Below are 14,256 nucleotides of genomic sequence, written 5' to 3' on the forward strand. Positions count from 1 at the left end.
GTCTGAATGTATTGAGAGAAACTTTGCAATATTTAAACAATACAAGGAGGTAACAAGCTGGAGGGGACAGTATCTGCAGAGCTGGAGCCTCAGGGTTGCAGTCGGTGCTGTTTTAGGTTGTCCAGTCATTCCATGTAATAAAATTTGGGGATTTGTTCATTCCTCGTTGTCTGCCAGATAAGCTAGTTTTCCAGCACTCCGGAGCCTGGTTCCCCCCAGGCCTCCCCCTTCCCTAATCTCAATGTTTTTGTCCTCTGGGGCATCACTTAAGCGAGTTCCACTAATATGGGCTCCTCTCCTCCAGTGTTTCTCAGAAGGGTTTTTTTAAATCTGGTAATTGTAACAGTCCATTTTGGCTGATAACCATTCAGTGCTCAGATCTCAGGACACCGTGAGAAAATAGCTGCGCTTTGGAGTCAGGCCTGACTTCAAGCTGGGTAACTTTGAACAAGGTACTTAATTTGGGGGCTTCAGGTGTTTCATATGTAGAGTAAGAATACCTATTTTGTAGGGTTGTAGGGATTTTTTTTTTTTTTAGAGCACTGATTAGCCTAAGAATTTAGTTGACAACTGGCAAATCTGTTAAAAGGCTTGTTGTCAGAAATTGTTAGGCAGCAATGCATACTCTAAAGTTTATGAAAATAATTTACAAAAATATCAGAAGATAATGTGAATGACTCTATGTTCAAAGACTTTTAAAGGGAAGACAAGTGAGGAGATCTTAAAAATAAGGCTTGGATTGAAAGGAAGATAGAGGACCTAGTAATTTACCAATGAGACATGGCTTCAGAAATAGATACCAGGTTATAAAGCTTGAACTATAAGCAAAGACCTGGACATACTAACACAAGGACCGAACTCCGTCGAGATTTGAGACGGGATTTGTTGACTAAGATAGAAAAATACCCATATACATTGTCCGAAAGAGAGAGGGCTGATGAGAGGGAAATAGCACTGTGGCAAGAAAACACATACATGGAGCTTCACAGACCCGGGAGTGGAGTGGGTGAGGTGTATCTGAACAATGAACAAAGAGACAAAAATACTAGAGGGTAATACTGTCTGTTTCCTCAGGTTTAGGCTGTCAGTTTCTGAATCTGCATCAGGAAAACCGAGGTGAGGTGTAGTAGTGATGAAGCAGGACTTGCTGGGGGTCGTGTTTGCTCAGAGAATATATCGACTCTTGCTTATACCACCATCTCGTAGGTTAACAGAAGTAACAAAACTGCTGTTCTCGCATTAGCTTTAGCCAGAGAGAATGATTCTAGTGGAAATGTTAGGAGACTGCAGGGAAAATAGTGGTGCCCTCTTAGATTTCTATGATGGCGTAACTAATTGAGGCAGAAACCTGTGACTGATTCTCCAGCAAACTCCTTTCTTCCTTGCTGGCTGAGCTCTGATGTTTTTGGAGGGGAGGAGACTGTTCGCCCTGCTCCCGATGTGGCTCAGGGAAGGGTGCCCAGCTCCAAGGGCAAATTCCCTTTGGTGTGATTGGTTTAGGAGGGGGACTCGGCCGTGTTCCTGGGATACTCAGTGCCCAGGAGACCTTAGAGGGGACCACCCGTTTGCCTCCGGTCAGCGGTCAGCCTGTGTGCATGCGATGACAGGCTACAGCCCCCAGCGGCCCTGAGAGGAGCTCGCCTGAGGGCACAGCCCGCCCCTGGGCCTCGCAGAGGAGAAAGAGAAAACCCGGCCCCCAGGACGGCGCAGAGAGCGGCCGCTTGTGCCCAGCCTCGCCTAGACTTCTTGACAGGCAATCTAATATATTTATTGGAGTCCTTCCCTACTTCACTCGAAAGCATCCTTAGTGATACATAGAAGGGAGTGCTAGACATCAGTAAGTACTCCAAATGTTTGAAATTGGCTTACGAAAAGAAAAAAAATGATTGTGTTCAGATCTAATATAAATCTCATATAGTCACAAATTATCCTGATGATGAAGAAAGAAAGACAACTACAGATATCGTTGTGGCCATGAGTCAGCCATCCAACCTCATAATTTTAAAAGGCAGGAGGGAAAATGAGAGTTCGGATGTGTAAATCAAGGATGAGTATAGTTAAGTGTCAAAAACCTCTGAGAATGATGGTCGAAAGGCCTGGCAGAGCTGGAGTTGAGAGAGATTAATAAAAGGTACATGTTTGCTGTGTTTAAAAACAAAAAGAACACGGCAGGGTTACGGTGTGGGGTGTCAACTCCAGCTGTGCAATAGAGTCCCTGAGTTTCCATTTTTATTTTATTTTTTTTTACTTTTTAATATGCCTTGGCCCCTCACATCAGCCGAATTAAATCTAAACACTTGTGTTTTGGGGAAGTTGCCTTAATTTTTGCAGAACACCAAACACAGAACCACTTAAATGCCAAGAACACAAGGGAATACAGTAGAAAGATGGGAATAAGTATCGTTACAATGGAATTGGAAACGAAGAGAGATGATGGGAATGAGAATGCTCTGGGTTCAGGTCGCTGGACCTACTAACTTACATTTCAGGATTCTGAGTGGACCCAGGCATTCTCTGAGTAGGACGTGCCCTCTCCCCCCACGTCCCTCAGCAGTGAAGAGGGCCCCAGATCCTCCCCTTCCCACAGGCCCTCCCGTGTCTCACCACCGCCATCTGCTCTGAGATCTCCGGAAGGACCCGACAACCAGGCCCCCCTCCGACTCCTCCCCGGGATCCCCACGGGGCCCAGCACATCCCCTTCCGTTCCCACCTTCCACCACACGCCCTCCCCCTGTTCCAGAAACCCATTCACTGGCTCTTGGACTTGAGAATCCGGGAGAAAGCTGCCACATTACCTGAGCCTCTTCTCTGGGGGGTCCTTTCCTTTTCTCGCTCTGATCCCTCGTTTCGCAGGAGGGTACTACCTCCCCTGCAATCTGCAAGTATTATGTTTTCAAAAGCTCTGATTTATCAAGTGCTTGCTTGATGCCAAGCACTGCTCTATGGTCGTGCATGACAGGCCCATCCGACAGGCAATGAAACAGGCCCAGGGAAGGGAGTTTATTTTTTGAACATGAGAGGTTCGTTTTCACAGGAGAGACTACTCCTTGATAATCTTTGGGGTTTTTTTCTGCTGCAAAAATTGATAATTGCTCGTTGCAGAACATCTCATGATGATAGAAAAGTATGAGGAAAAAGAAACTAATCACATCATCCAGATCAACAAGTAATGTCCTGGCAAATTCCTTTAGGCCTTCTTATCATGTATACAATAAAATAAAAACAAAAGTATTCCATATACAGAGTTTTATTTTTCGTCTTTAACATATCGTAAGTATATCCCCAGAATACTGGATCTTCTCTGGAAACTCATTTGTTTATGCTATATTAATACTCCATTTTAGAAACACATCACTTTTATTTCTGCAGTCAATAGATGTTTAATATTAAAACTACTATGGAATAGCACCACATCCTCACCAGAGTGGCTGAAAGTAAAAAGATGTACAATATCAACCTTTGACAAAGATGTGAAGCAAGCAAAAGGCTCATCTCTTAGAGAAAATGTAATTTAGAACAACTGTTTTGCAAAGCTATTTTGTAGAATCTACCAAAGCTCAAACTGTGTATAACCTGTGATCCAGAAATATTACTCTGGATAGAAATTCTACCGGATAAATATCTAACCAAAAAAAAATGTGATTGTCTATAAAAGACATGTACAAGGATATATATATAGGATTCATAGCCATTCTGTTCCCAAACGAAGCAATCCAATGACCATCAACAGTAGAATGGGTATTTATTCAATGGCATATTTATACAATGAAATATTACAAAGGAACATTAAAACAAGTAGTTTTACTGCTGTACACAACAACAGTATTAAGGGAAGGAGCCAGACATAAACAAACAAACAAACACATACTGCGTGAGCTCATTTAAATAAAGTTCACCAACAGGCAGAGCCAGTCTATTGTTACAGTCTGGACAGTGGTCACCGGTGGTGGGGAGGGTGCCATTAGGCAGGAGAGAGAGTGGTGGCGGGCGGGGGGCTGGGGTGGGGGGTCTTCCGGGTTCCAAAATGTTCTATGTCCTGAAATGGGTGGTGATTACTCTGGAGTACACACACGCACACACATGTAAAAGTGAATCAAACTGTATACTTACTATTTGTGCACTTTATCATAGATAATTTCTAGATATAAGCCAGACCTCAATAAAAACAAAGGGAAAAGAAAGAAATATTTACTGAGCACCTACCATGTGCCAGGAAATGTTCAAGGCCCCAGGGATGGCAGTATTCAGGCCACCTCTGAGCTTACCGTGTTTCAACCAGTCACCCAATTTTGGACATTGAGCCTATATCAGATATTTCTACACATAAATGAATAGAAGCAGTTATTAAGAAACTGTCAAATGCTTGACTCTGAAGAATGTACATTTTAAAAATTTTCCTAACTTTGTAGTTGAAAATTTTCAAGCCTATAGAAAAGTTGCAAAATAGTCCAATGAAAATTAACACATCCTTCATCTATATATTAATCATGTGTTAACAGTTTGCCCCACATGTTCTCTCTGTATCTATGGTGAGAGAAATAGATGCATATAATAGAGACAGGTATTGGGGGGTGGGAGCTGACTCCTCTGAAAGGACAGATCCTGTGCCACTTTACACCCTAAATCCCATAGCACACATTTCCCAAGAAATAGCTGTGTGATGTAGAGCGAGTTGTGTAGCTCTGTTCCTCAGACCCCTTATCTATTCAAAAGAAGGAGAATACAATCCCACTTCTCTCTTAAGAGTGTTTTAGGGAAACTGAGAAACTGTATGTGAAAATGCCTTACATTTATGTTTTATATGTATAATGACTCTAAATTCCCTGCATGGACCAGAAAGCAATGGCTTGCCCGGGCAGATGGCTCGACATCTAAGGCTGTGTGGGCCTGCATGAGTTCTTACTGCCACTGTAGCAATCAACCACCAGTTTGGTGGCTCAAACAATGCAACGTTTTGATCTTCGGTTCTCTGCAGTGGGTTTCACTGCACAAAAGTCCAGGTTTCAGTAAGGCTGAGTTTCTTTCTCAAGGCTCTGAGGGAGCATCTATTTTCCTGCCTTTTCTTCTTCTAAAGGTTGCTTTCATTTTCTGACTTGTATCCCCTACTCCATCTTCAAAGCCAGCAATGGCCAGTTGAGGCCTTCCTACGTTGTATCACAGCAATCTACTCATCTCTCCCACTTTTAAAGACCCCCAGGATTACACTGTGCCCACTGAGAAAATTCGGGATAATCTATTTTAATCCAGGATAGTCTATTTTAAGGCCAGCTGTTTAGCAATCTTAATTCCATCTGAAACCTTAATTTCTCTGTATCATGTAATGGAATATCCTCACAGATTTCAGGGATCAGGTTACAGATACCTTTGGAGGGGAGTACATTATTATGCCTGCCATAAACCAAACCTTGTGTGACACTTAGAAAAATAAAATAGGTGCCAAACCTTCTTACTGCTTCTCAAAAGATAGCAGGATACCATAGAAAGAACTTGAATTAGATACATAACTATGAATCCTGGCCCCACAACCGACCTGCCCTAGTGAACTCAGGCAAGTAAGTAGACTCCCCTCACTTATAAAATGAGGATGATGGCATCTATTTTACCAAGTTGCTGGAGATGAAGTGGTACGACACACCCAGAATGCTTAGCCCTTCCCAGGTGCTCAGTGAACCCAGTCCTTGCCGGCTGCTTCCCAACGTTTAGGGATTCTTTTTTTTATAAAAGATTTTTTATAAAGAACTGACTCCTAGGAGAGCAGGATTTTTCAACTTGATTTTCCCCACAATCTCCAACCTCTATTTTATTCACATACCTTCCTTCCGCAGAGCCCACAGGTAGTCCTTATGCCTATGTGCAACTCTCTTTTTTTATCTGCCGACTCACTGGTTTATTTGAATCCTAGTTTACCTTATTCTCTACCAGATTTTATCTTTGGCCTTTTTCAAAGAAAATGTTATTGACCCTCTAAACCCCTAGAAGAACAGTTGAAACTTTAAATTTCTGCCCACCCTCTCCTTTTCCTTCATTATAGATCAGAAATACAGTCACCTCTCTCCAGTGCATTGCACTGGTTTTATCTTTCCAGTTTTCACAAGGGACGGATAAATGAATTGTTCCACTCCACGTAAATGCTCTGTGTCCTGCCAGGGGCCAGCTACAGGGAAACGATCTGGAAAGAAAATGTGTATGAACCAGGCTCCGTGCAGAAGGCTGGGCTCTTTATATTCCATGGCTTTACTTTGATTCTCATTTTTCTCCAGTTTTGCTTAACTCAATTTTAGAAGACAGTTTTCTCAAAAGCATATTTCAAGGCAATACTAGTGTTTGGGGCACCTTGTTTTCTAATGCTGGATGGGCTGCCCTAGTCCACTGTGCTCCTTAATGCCAGCACCTAAGGCTGATGGTGGCCTGTGCGCACAGCCTCACGTGCACACTGCGGATCTGTGCTTCTGAGAGCAGCTCTCCACCTCCCGAGGTTGGGCTGGTTTTCCTTTAATGTTATTCCCCATCTCATCCTCATGTTAGATCAGAAAATTGGGCATGTTTATGATGGGAAGCTGTGTGTGAATGACAATGTGTCACCTTGACTGGGCCATGGCATAACAAGACATTATTCTGAGTATTTCTGTGAGGGTGGTTTTGGATGAGATTGACATTCAAATTGGCAAACTGAGTCAAGCATATTGTACTCCTTAACGTGGGTGGGCCATATCTAACCAGTGGATGGCCTGAGTAGAACAAAAGGGCTGACCCTCCCTGGGGTAAGAGAGACTTCTTCCTGCCTGAGGGCCTTTAAGCTGGGTCACCGGCCTCTTTTCTGCCTTTGGACTGGACCTGGAACATCAACTCTTCTGGGTTTTTGAACCTCATGACTTTTGGACTAGAACTACACCATCAACTTTTCTGAGCCGTCAGTGCCAACTGAAGATCTTGGGACTTGCCAGCCTTTGTAATTGCAAAAGTCAGTTCCTTCTAATAAAACTCTTTATACATCCATCCTGTTGGTTCTGTTCCTCAAGGGAATCCCAATATGCCATGCAACCAATAATGCTCAAGAAACGTTAGACTCGACATACAGGTGTGGGTCTACAACCATAATAGCTCCCAGAGATAGGACATTTTCAGAGAGCCTATCTCATTATCTCCTGCTTAGTTTTTTATTTTTGTTTTCCCCTTTCCTACCAGCTTTGAATTCTGACAGGTCTCCATATTGGAATGTCGGTGAGACTCTTTAAGTTCTCTGACATCAGTGATCCGGCTATGCTACTAGAATATGCTGCAACTCTGGCCAGGAAATCCTTTTCCAAAATAATGAGTGTTGTCCGTGTTCTGAGCATTAGAGAAGCCCTTAGGGATTCTGAGTCAAATGAAATGACCTCTGGTCTCAAGAAGCCCATAGTCTAGTGGAGGAAGATGACAAGCAGGATTTATAAGCCAGCAACTGTGATATATCCCGACAGATATGATGGTGTATGTGCGAGATATCATGGGAACACAATGGGCAAGTACCCAGCCCCGAGTAGGGGAATCAGGGATGGCTCTTGGGAGATGATAATGTCCATGTAGAGTACATAGAAATGAGTGGGCTTTGTACGTCAGCGTTCATAGCAGCAGCATTCACGATACTCAAAAGGCGTCAACTACCCAAATGCCCATGAACAGGTGAATAGAAAAGTAAAATGTGATCTCTCCATACAATGGAATATTATTTAGCCTTGAAAAGGAAGGATGTTCTGACACATGCTACCACATGGATGAACCTTGAAGGCATTATGCTAAGTGAAATCAGCTAAACACAAAAAGGACAAATACTAGATGATTCTACTTATAAGAAGTGCTTTGAATAGGCAAATTCATAGACTCAGAAAGTAGAATAGCAGCGAGCCGGAGCCAGGGAAATGGAGAATGAGGAGTTAGCATTGAAAGGGACAGAATTTCAGTTCGGGATGATGAAAGGCATTCTAGAGATGGACTGTGGTGGTGATGACACGACATCGTGTATGTACTTGATGCCCCCAAATTATACACTTAAAAATGGTTAAAATGGTAAATTTTATGTGTTGTATGTATTTTACCACCATAAAAAAAGAAACATGAGGAGGCATCACCCAGGAAAAGGAGCAGGGTGGAGGGTCAAAGAGAGGGCAAAGGGTGGTGTAAGCAGAGCAAACAGAAACACAAAAGCCCAGAAATGTGAGCGGGCACACCGGCCAGGTAGTTACAAGCAGCTCCATGTGGGCAGAGCATGCAGTAGGTGACTTTGGTAGAGAGCAACCAAGACAGTTGAGGCTGGAAAAGCAAGCAGGGAGCATGATGCTCAGAACCTTGGAAACCCTGCCAGTGACTCTGAAGTCTGGGCTCCTCCCAGGACAGCTGTCCAAGGAGGTATCCACACGCACGTCAGCCCAAAGGCGCTCCAGTCATCAGCTTGGCCTGTAGCCCTCCAGCTTTTCTACTGTAATAAATTACAAATCACTTTATTGTTTTTGTAAAAGAAAAATGCTTATGGCAAAGAATTCAAACTGTCCTAAACATGAGAGATGGAGGTCTTTCCTATTACCCAAGCCCATCACTCATACATAAGAATGTGATCTGAGTATTTTCAATTCACTTATATCGTAGAGACACTTAGTAAGCAAAATTGCTGTTATAAACTTGGACTCCTATCATAGAAGCTGTGTTTGACTTTGTAGGCACTTAATTTTAGTTCAGTTTAACAAAAGAAACTGAAGTGAAACTGAAAGGGTCACCAACTGTCACATAAAAATTCCTTCGCTGGGAGAGGGTTGTTTTCTAAAGATCCCTGTAGGATTAAAGAAAGAATAGTCTGCAGCTATTGTTTATTTTGAGAACTTCATATATTCATTTCAGACAATATCGATCAATGCCTTTCTCTGAGAGATGAAATGTCAGTGCTTGTCCCACCTGACCCCCTCTGAATTTTGTAGGTTATGTGGTTATTTTGATCTTTTCCAGATTTCTAACATGCATGCTGTGCTCTCTAATTATGTTTTCATAATTATTTAGTTTTCACTTTGTATTTAAGTGGATTCCATATTCACCTGTCAGTGTTTTATGAAAGCTGATGGCTTTTGCTTATTTTTAAGTCATGTTTCATCAGGCAGTTGGTGAGGTTTTACTGTGAGATATATTTTTAAGAAGACTCATGATATTTTCTGAAGATGTCTATCTGTTGCCTTTCCATCTAAGTGACATCTTGACAGGGTATAATAATCTAAGGTTACACTTTGTTCCAGAACTTTGTAGCGATTACTCCATTGTTTTAAGGCTTTGATTGTTGTTACAAAGAACTCTGAGATCAGTCTAATTTGTGTCTTTGTACTTGATGCGTGTTTTTCTGGATGCTTGGAGATTTCTTTGTTTGTCTAAAGTTCAGTGGCTTCTCCAGGATATGCCTTGGATAGAGCCTTGTATGGAAAGCTCCAAGAACATGTGCTTTTAATCTGCGGATTCAATTCTGTCTGGGAAATTTTTTTATATCTATCTCTGAGTACATCTGCTCCACTCGTCAATTTTGTACTTCAGGGACACCCATCCTTCTTATATTGGATTATCTTCATCTACCCACTGTATCTATTATCGTCTCTGTTTGCTTTAACATTTGGGTCTTTCCCATATGCATTCACTGAAACAACCTCTGCATTTTGATTTTCAGCCATGTTTAGTACTTTTAGTTTTTTAATTCATACTTTACTTCTCTGATCATGATGTTCTGGAGTTTGTGGAAATGGATAGGACGAGGGAGCAGTGGAAAAAAAAGGAAGAAAACTCAGCTGCAGTGCCGGGCAGTGTCTGGGAGAAGCTTCATCCCGCCCTCTCTGTCAGTGTGTTGTTGAGTGTCTGGAACCAGGTTCTGCCCCCTGGTTTTGGGGTGATTTACATTCCCACAGGGGGTTGCCCTCAGGGTTCAGGTTGTTCTCCCAACTTAGGTATAATCAGAGAACACTCCTTTCTGTAGAGAATCAGCTCTGTTTACTTTCTCCCCTTTCTCCACACCCCCTCCTCCACCCCCTCAGGCTCCCTCTTGACTCTTTGTAAAGTGCTCTTTCTGTTTACTTCTCATGGTGCTGGTCTCAAAGAGGACAACATAGTAAAATCTGTTGACTCTTATTGTTTTAAACAGTCATGTAATTGCCTGTCTCTTGGTGATTACCCATCATTATCATCTCTGACCTGTCCTTCTAATTCAATTGGTAATCGTTTATCGGGCACCTACTTCAAGCCACACACTGGGGAGGTACTATGACCTCAGGGCCAAGTGCTGAAGTCTGTGCTCATAGAGTTTATGGCTCATTTCATTACTCAGCTTATCAGTCATCCAATATTCTCAATTTCCTGTTAGTTACTATTTCCCTCCCTCTGCTCCTGTCTCCCCTGCTCCACACCTTCATCATCTCTGTCTGTAATGTACTGAAATAACAAGTCCATCTGTGGATAAAATGAGAGTTCCTGTGGCCAGGATTCTCACCTGGCCCTGGTTGACTAGCTGACTGCACACCTGTGGGCAATACATGGCTGTTGACTCTATAAAAAGAGCTCCACCCAGTGCTCTGCACGACATGGTGGCAGGGCTGCAAGGCTGCAGGAGAGCAGAGTGGAGGCTGGAGTGGTGGCAGCGCTGAGGACAAAGGCCCAGAGGACAGCCGTGCAGACAGAGGGGCCCAGGGGCAGAGACCGGCTTGCTGCGTGCAGACTCTCTCTGAGTGAATGGAATTCTAGTGACTGACCTGCCACCTGGAACTAAAGTTGGGTATGACCCTTTCACCCCAAGAACGTTTTGCTGTCAAGTTCTTTGGTCACATTGAATCCATAGCGAACTTGCCCGGGGCTGAAACCCATTGGCGAGACACCATCGCAGCCACAGTCACTTACATATTCTTTTTTCACCTAAGACTTCCTGGTGACAAATCTTGTCTGAGTCACGTTTTTAGAGAAACCTTTCCAAAATCGCTTTCGTCATGAGTCTCCTCTGGCCAAGAACCCCCCAGGGATGCCTGGCTTCGGACACATAACTCCTAGCTTCCAAGCACGGGTCTCCATCCTGCAGCCCCCAGCTCTCCCTCGGGCGTGAACACGGAGGACCGGGTGTTCCATCCATGCCACACCCTTTCTAGCATTCTTTCAGAAGTTGCACAAATGAAAACTAAAACCACGTTTTCCTGACCCTCGTGCAGCTGGACCTCTGGCTCTGATATAAGTTCCACCTGTTGTCTGCGCCCAGGTGAGATTTTGAGGCACAGCTGAGGCACACGGGAACGACCCGTGCACGAAGAATGGTTTTGCGGCTGTGGTCGCGGCGGGGGCGGGGGCTCGGGCTCTGGCTGGGAAGCAGGGACTCCTGGCTGCTCGGCAGCGTCTCGGTCTAGCAGCTTCCTGGCCAGGACAGAGGCCTGCTGTCCAGGCAGCCCGGTTTTGCAGCGTGGTAAGGAAGTCATTCTAGGAGGCTTGGTTTAGAGACTGTTTGTTTATCCTTCCATCCTCTGAGCAATAGGCCCTGCGAAGCCCTTTCTGCTTTAACTAGCTGGTGTGGAGCCTTGGCTTCTGTAATCATGACCTCTGACCACTTATTACCCAGCTTTGATTCTCACTTGCCACACAGCCCGCCAGGCCAGCCTCCTCCCTGGCCCCAGGAGCCCCCCCATTCCTCCCTGCCCTTGTCTTTCCTCCCACTCCTGGGTCCCCCTGATGTGCGACTATCTCCGGGGCCCTCTAATTCCAGGTCTAGAGCTGGCCACGTCTCCCCTGGGGCTTCTCTGACCCCTGTGGCCCCCCAGGTCCTCTTCACTGGCCAGGGAAGCCCGGCACAGAGAGGCAGCAAGGTTTATGGTCTCAGCTCGCCTACGCCAACTGTGATCCTGGGGAAACTAGTCCTCAGGTCCCTTTGCCTTAAAATGCAGAGGTTAGACCGCATGAGAACTGTCCTCTCTTCCAATTCTAATGCTAAGACTCTAAACCTCTAAGAAAAGCCACTGGCCAATTCAGGAGAGTCAAGTTGCTCTTAAAACACATTGTATTTCAAATTCTGTGGCGTCTTTATTTACTGACACCTATTCCCCAACGTTGTGCACATGTGGATTGTTTAATTGCTGGAAAGAAATCTCTGCAGCCGGCAGAGCCAGGCGCTGGGTGATGAGGAGCAGAATTCTGTCTTTAGGCGATTTCTCGGAGTGCGGTCACTGTTTTACGGACCAAGTAAACAGCTTGCATATGTTCAGTTACCACGACCTCTCAGCCACAGCTCAGGCCTGATTGGTGAGCGTCCAGGACTAGGTCTCAGAGCAGGTTCCAGAGAAAGCCGAAGACCAGGCCCAGAGGGCAGAGGGCAGAGCGCCGGCCACACTGGCCTCACCCAGGCTCGGTGGGGAGGTGAGGCGGGGCGCCTGCTTACGGAGACTGGGCGCGGCTGACTTGGCAGCACCTTTAGGCCAGCGTGCGGGCACACACTCCCTCCTGCCCCAGAGAACAGGCTGCTCCCCCACCCCCCCACAGAGGCTGTGTCTTCATCCGGCGGACGGATTCTGTGGAGGAGTAAACTTAGAACCTTTCTCCGGCAGGCCCAGCAGGCTAGGTTGTGCAAGGGCATGGGAACCCGGGGGAACGTTCTGCGGCTTGTATGCCCATTTCTCCCAGCTCTCCTTAGCCCGCTCTTCCTCCTGGAGCTGCATCCCATTCCCTGACCCACCACGGGAATACCTCCCCAGAACGAGTGTGGTCCTGCTTTAATCAAGGGATGATGCAGAACATGGCCAGCTGGAACATGCTTCTGGCTATTGTGTGTGTGTGTCCTTGCACACGCACCCCAAAGGCCCGGGAGGCTGTAGGTACTTCCTCCCACACCGTCTTGGCGCCCACTTTCCAAGGGAGGGAACTCACACACTTCCTGAAGGGTGGAGATATTGGACATAATTCTATTGATTCCATCATTACAAAAGATCTTTGTAGCAGATCTCTCAGAAAGTTTCTCTTTCTTGATGAATTGCTTTGACCTATTTATCAGATCAGCACCCGGCAGTCTATTCCTTGGTTGCCTGGAAACTCTCGGCTAGGGCTGATACCCATTTGCACCAATGATCCTTAGCCTGCTTTGCTGTTTATTGTCTACACAGCAGCTCAACCCTTCTATGGCCCTGGTTGGTAATGGGAAAAAATCACCAGCTGCACAGGCAGGCAGATGTGTTTTTGAATCCCAGGCTGACCGTAAACTAGGCAAGTGAATGTGGCGTGCAATTTAACTTCTCTAAACACCAGTTTCTCCATGTGAAAATAGAGATATAATACTAGTCTCCAAATGGGTTTCGTCATTGTGCAGAATTCAGTGAGCTAGCGTCTGCCCAGAACTGTACACTGGAAAGTGCACAAAGGATGTGGATTTCTTTCACTTTTTTTCTATTTTTTAATGGACCCAATCCTAACTGTTCTTTGCTTAGGGATCCATTTGGAAGTTGGCAAGATATCCATACTGAACAAATAAGCATTAAAACCATGATTTTGTGTGGTGTGTGCTAGGACACCTGGATTTTACACAAAAGGACAATGAGAACCTAGCACAGGATGGGGTAGGAGCATGAGCCACAAATGCAAATTGGTTCTCTGTCTCAGTTCCCCAAAACGGCTGCGGGGATCCCCACGACTATCTCCCAAATAAGAAATGGAGCTCTGGCTGTAAATAGTTGAGAATGATTTCTGAGACTGTAAACAAGATAGAGAGCCAGAAACAAATGTCACAGCACAACTCGTGCCTGGCCCAAGGACAGATGCTGAGCTGCATTTAAAAATATGTGCCTGCAAATAAGCTTACACCAGTAAGTTGAGTTGTGAAGCTCACCTCTTCTAACTTGAGTTCTTAGTTTGGGTATGCATTACTTTAAGCAAATGACAATCTTGGCAGCACTCAAAACAAGTATTTGATCCATCAGAGGTAGAATGAAGCGCCCTTTGTGCAGTGCAAGAAACAGGCCTTATTCCTGTCACTTAGGAAGCTATGCAATCTTGTCAGGAGGGACAGCAAAAAGGGCAGAAAAAACAAGAGTCAAATGCAACAGATATTTACAGGAAAGGGACCCACATGTCCCAGGATGCAGGTTATCTGGGTGCAGTTTTACAGCACTCTTTTCCACTTTTTGTGGCCACCCCTGTATTAGTTTGCTGGGGCTGCCATCACAAGATACCACAAACTGGGCGCCTTAAACACAGAAATGGATGGTCTCATGCTTCTGGAAGGGGAAAGTCCAAAAT

This window comes from Manis pentadactyla, chromosome 2 (genome assembly GCF_030020395.1).
Source record: "Manis pentadactyla isolate mManPen7 chromosome 2, mManPen7.hap1, whole genome shotgun sequence".
NCBI classification, from domain to species: domain Eukaryota; kingdom Metazoa; phylum Chordata; class Mammalia; order Pholidota; family Manidae; genus Manis; species Manis pentadactyla.